The following is a 6,025-nucleotide window of genomic DNA, read 5'->3' as shown; positions in this document are numbered from 1 at the left end:
GTCAGGCTCTGAGCCATCAGCCCAGAGCCCGACGCGGGGCTCGAACTCACGGACCGCGAGATCGTGAGCTGGCTGAAGTTGGACGCTTAACCGACTGCGCCACCCAGGCGCCCCACATGTGTCCATTTTTAATATAAACGGCATCACACATTCACATTTTGTAAAATTACTGAAAATCTCTCCACGTTGCCCCCCCCGCCCCCGGATGAGCCTGACTCTGCTCAATGGTGGGCACTTCCCTGTGGTATGAATCCATCAATGTTCACTTGACCAGCGCCCTTTTGATAGGCATGAGATTATTCCAGCATTAGATTATTCCAGTGTTTAGGTTTACAAACACTGTTGTGCTGAACAACTGGAGGACACATCCTTTTGTACCCGTGTCAACGTGTCGCTGATGGCATTTGCTGGTCAGAATCACACAGCAAGATTACAAGGAAGTTGATGTTTATCCAAAGATTCTGAAGTACCAGGCACCGACACAGGCATCTGCAAAACAAACTTGGGCTACGTATGATCCTTCCCATTTCATAGATGGGAAACTGAGGTTTCAAGAGGTAAAGTGAGTCCAAATTTGAAATCCCGCTAATGTTCTCCCTCCCACCCGCCCCTCGTGTTGAGTATTTTCCCTTCAACTCTGCTGTGCGTTTTGTGGCCGCAGGAATTAGCCACACATTTCCTTTCATTCTCCAATATGTCCTGAGTGCCCAGGAAATCTCAGGAAAACCTGATTGAGTATTTGGAAGACAAATTAGCACTATCATCTTAACTAGTAGGATATTTTATTTAGGTGTTTTAGCAACAATAAGAAGACGCTAGCATCATAGAGGAGCTGGTTAAAATATTATTAGAAGTTAATTCATATTTTAGCAGATAATTCCTAATTAATTTGCTGTAGTTATCTTGTTAAACGTCAATTAAATCTCTCCACATCCCTTACAGGTTTCTGCTGTTCATAAAATGTAATTATACAGCTATTGCCCATGTATTCTTTATTGCTTATATAATCTACCAGTTAAATGCAAGTCAAAAAGATTTATCTTCCAAGTTCTTAATAACATCGCTAAGTGTTCTAATTAATAATCAATAGCCCATTTGCATAATTAATTGGAGAAAGGATCCTAATGAGACGGGGCCTGGCAGCTAGCCACTCTGAGGCCAAAACTTCATCTCCTGTAGCAAATCGTCGCTCGGAGTGCAAGAGATTGGTGAGCAACTCAGCTCCTTGAGTGCTCCAGGAGCACTGTGCTCAGCACTCATGAGCGGGGGCTCACGTGATTCTACCGGCAAGTCCTTATTTACATCGTTCCTCAACAATATGGAATAGAAACCGTTGGATACGAATTTTCACGGGCACAGGCTCAGGCGAACAAAAATAAATTTCTTCATTTTCCTAAAAACCAATTTAATTCTCTGAATCCGAGCCCTTATTCCACTGGATGCACAAACGCAATCTAGTCACTTTCAAGCAAACTCAGTCCTACGAGGTATCTTCGCAGGCACATACGGTTATAATTCCTTCACATTCTAGATCTGAAAAAAAACAACAAACAACCAAAACCTTCTCCCTTTCAGCTTTTTGCTTCTCCCTCTTCCTTGGCCCTGATGTTTGAGCGGGAGGAGGGCGGTTCTACCACGGTCCACTGTCAAGCGTCATCTGGGCGGGGGATGTCCACGTCCCGGCTTCCACCCATTTGGGTCCTGGCTGACGTCCTTCGAAACATGATGTGAATGATCGGTCCTCGGGGGAACCCCTTTGCAACGGGTCCCACTGCCAGGTAGGTGTTCGGCCATCTATCTCTCATTCACCAAAGTAGTTTTGGTTTTACCATAGCCTTCAGCTCCCCAGCTCCATAAGGATTCCCTGCATTTCCTTGTTCCCATCTCCTGGTTCCTGTGCATCCATCCGCCTGCTTCCCAGCCCTTCTCATGAGCTTGGGGACCACTTGTAAGTCACTTTTTGATGACGGGAACACTAAAGGGGTGTAGGAGTCTTCACTCTGCCCTACTGACTCCCTTACAGCCCGGCTGCCTTATTTTTCACACACCCCAAGGCACAAGGGTTCCTGGAAGGATGCCAAAGACTGTAACTCCAGGTGGGACCAGTAAGACGTTGATCTTTCTTTGACCCCAGAAAATCAGGTTTTTGTGCTACTCCCCTCTTCCAAATTATCGGGGGGTGGTGGGCAGGATTCAGAGATTCAAACTCATCTCTGCTTTCTAGAAGTTCTCTAGTCCTTTTCTCTCTCTCCCATACATGCAATGGAGGGCGAGGCAGAAACAGTTCTACCCACGAGCACTTTGTTTCTTTTTTTTTTTAATTTTTAAAAATTTATTTATTTTGAGAGACAGAGAGAACGGAGGAGGGTCAGAGGGAGAGGGAGAGAGAGAATCTCAGGCAGGCTCCCCGCCATCAGCGCGGAGCCCGATGCGGGGCTTGAACTCATGAACTGTGAGATCGTGACCTGAGCTGAAACCAAGAGTCGGATGCTCAATCGACTGAGCCACCCAGGCACCCCATAAGCACTTCGTTTCTTACACTTTCTGCTTACGCCAGAAAGCTCAGCATTTTGGGGCGCCTGCGTGGCTCAGTCACTTCAGGGTCTGACTTCAGCTCAGGTCATGATCTCACGGTCTGTGGATTCGAGCCCCGCATCAGGCTCTGGGCCGACAGCTCAGAGCCTGGAGCCTGCTTCGGATTCTGTGTCTCCCTCTCTGTGTGCCCTTCCCCTGCTCTCTCTCGCTCTCTCACACTGTCCCCCCAAAAATAAATACACATTAAAAAAAAAAGAAAAATCTCAGCATTTTATGTTGGAGGCTGACAATGTGGCATCTTTGTTCTCGGCGGTAAAAGCAGCCCCTTGTCATCCGCAGGAATAGGAGTGGTCACAAGGGAGTAGAGAAAGTAACTTGGCAGCAACATGGCAACATGTGACTCTGCCACCCGTTTATCGTGTCGGAGACAAGGACGGGAACGCTGGAATGTAGAGCCTCACGAGCGTTCCCAAAGAGGACCGGCTTGAACCCACAACATAGAGGCAAGGAAGCAGTGCAAAGTTTCTGAGGGCTCTATGGTGGGATTCAGTTAGTTCGTCTTGCCTAAAGTCAGAGGGATGGATGTGGGGACCCCTCAAAGGGACTTTCAGTCTCAGGCAAGTTTCCTATAAAGCAGAGACAAAATGTTCCTCTGATTTTTTTTTTTTTTTAAATCCCAAATCTCTGGCTTCACTTTATTTATTATTTTTTTTTCAACGTTTATTTATTTTTGGGACAGAGAGAGACAGAACATGAACGGGGGAGGGGCAGAGAGAGAGGGAGACACAGAATCGGAAATAGGCTCCAGGCTCCGAGCCATCAGCCCAGAGCCTGACGCGGGGCTCGAACTCCCGGACCGCGAGATCGTGACCTGGCTGAAGTCGGACGCTTAACCGACTGCGCCACCCAGGCGCCCCTCTGGCTTCACTTTAAAAATAAGGCTGAGAGTTGCACATTCTAAGAGTTTTCAGAGAACCAAACCCCCCCCCAAAAAAAAAGATTTAAAATAAAATGCCGTCACTGTTCATCGAACTACAAATTGCGATTGGTGAAAGAGAATACTATTTTGACTTGGACGGAGAAAACCCCTTCACCCGAGCGTGTCGTGAACCTCGTGATGCAGTTGCCCCTCTTCAGACAACACTGCCAGAGCAGCCACACATCAGATCAGCCACAAGTATTATCACCTTATTGAAAAGACTCTTGCTTGTCATTTTTTTATGAAGCGTCTGCCCCTTTCAGTTATCAACAACAAAGAGCCTCACCCCTTCCTTCCTGCTTATCCTTCCTCCCGGCTCTTATCACAAAGGAATTGCATTTTCACACTGGCCCTTCTCACAGCGAAGAGCTGCTTCCTCTGTCCATAATAACAGAAATAAGAGGAAACAGAATGAGTCTATCTCACAAGGCTCCAAATGGGCTGTCAATCAGCTTAGCGCCAGAGCAGAGGAGGCCAGCATGGGAAGCGCCATCTGAAGGTCATCTCGTCCCTCTTCTGTCTTCTGGCAAGATGGCTTTCAACTCAACCAAAAGAAGTCTCACCTTGAAAAGCTCCAAGGAAGGACCCTCCTTGGCTTCTTGCTATCACACCCATGTCTCCCGTCTAGGAGTGCGCTGAGTCTGATGAAAATCTTTCTCGCCATTTTTCGTTTTCCTTCCTCCTCATGAGATTTACCCCTGAAAAACGGATGAAGTCGGTAATGGCTGTTTTGGGTGCCTTCTTTTCCCTCCTCCCCCATTGCCATGCGTCTTTTGCTCTCTCCATCTCCTGGGTTTTTCCGGGTCTTAATTGTCATAGAGGAAAGTAGATGGATGCACTTTTTTTAAAAAAAAAAAAAAAGAAAAAGATATTGCAAAATGAGTCCAGCAAGAAAAGAGCAATGCTTAATACAAAGTGTTGAATTATTAATGATGACATTTCGGGCACTTCCGAAAGGGAGACTGGGGTCAGGGCGAACTTTGCTCACATCCTTCAAATAATGTCATGCTTGTAAGATCAATCATGACTATTGAGTCAAGGCAGCCGGCTATGAACTTCAGGGCACTTGCACCTGGCTCTCCTTCGTAGGCTTGGTCACTTCAACCAACTTATCAAATGTCGCTCAGCTTTATTTTCCCTACCTGTAAAATGGGGGTAATCAGCCTACAACATGGGTTATTGTGAGACTCAAATGAGATGATGGGGGGAATGCCCTTTCTGCCATGCCTACCAGGCACGTTGTGTTCTCATACAGATTGGCCACCACCGTCATAATCCACGGTGAGTTTTAACGGATACAATCAAAAGATTTTTCAGACAGGCTAGTGGAGTACTAAGAAGCTGCCAGTGGGGAGTAGTTGCTCCTTCTACTGATATATTTGATAAATATTACTATCTAATCAACAAGTATCGTTCTCTGTCCCCAGGATAACATAGTCGTGGCAGGTAGTGAAGGAATAGAGGCACCGGGAAGTGAGAGGCCCTCCCGGATAGGAGTGGATGGTCAGGTGGGCTTGAGGAAGGATGCTCCTTCCTGTGTCCTCTGCCTGCCCGAAATATTTTGTGATTCTCATTAACCAGTGTGAATGTCAGCAAGGGCCGGGAGTTAGGTTGAGCCCAACATCTTCGTATTTTATATTTCCCAGGACTGACCCATATACAGCCTCTTTCACTGTAAGATAGAGGTCCGCCTGGCATACAGTCGAGCAGACAGACAAGTCGTGATTTGGCGAAACCTGAAAGAATTATGAACTGTAGCAAAAATAGCCAACTAAGGGATAGCTAAGGCATCTTTTCCCTTCCCCTAGACATCTGTGGAAATGTACATCTTCAAGCATCACGGAAATAATCACCTACTCTCTATATTCCCCCCCCCCACTTTTTATGGTTTTTATTGGTATACAACATTATTCAGACTAGGCTCTTCCGTCTCCCAAGCCAATTTCTTTTGCAACTGTGTTTATATTGATGGGATTCAAACAATGATCCTCTGCCTCCCCTGTCAGTTTCCATTGTGCATTTCACATATTAGGAACTTATTTAAACAAAAATCATCCTCTCCGGGTACATTTCTTTCCCATCTGTTTTCCCCCTGCCCCATACTACCAATTCTCATTTCAAAGCAACATTGTAATATCATTTATTGTTATTCTCTCTTGTTTTCCTGAGCTGCTCCTGTAACGTTCAGAGGGGGAGAGGTGGGGGAGAAATATACAGTTTTATTGATTTATACTCAAGAAGGTGTTTCTTACTCAAAATGTTTCTGAAGGCTTCATATCATTTTTTTAGAGCAATGAGACCTCAGTAATGACGACACTTTATATTGGTAGGGTGCTTACAGATAGTTTTTAATGTATTTTCACTAGTGTCATTTTAGAGAGTTGAGAGAAAGAAAAAAGGAAAAATACAGCTGGCTATCCAAGTCACTCAAAATATCCAGATTTTTGGCAACACTGTAGACTGGCATGCAGATGTTTGACTGAATGATTCACCCTTCTTCTAGATGCTCGG

The sequence above is a fragment of the Herpailurus yagouaroundi genome, unplaced genomic scaffold (genome assembly GCF_014898765.1).
Source record: "Herpailurus yagouaroundi ecotype Mexico unplaced genomic scaffold, PumYag 195, whole genome shotgun sequence".
Lineage (NCBI taxonomy): Eukaryota > Metazoa > Chordata > Mammalia > Carnivora > Felidae > Herpailurus > Herpailurus yagouaroundi.
This window is presented reverse-complemented; position numbering follows the sequence as displayed.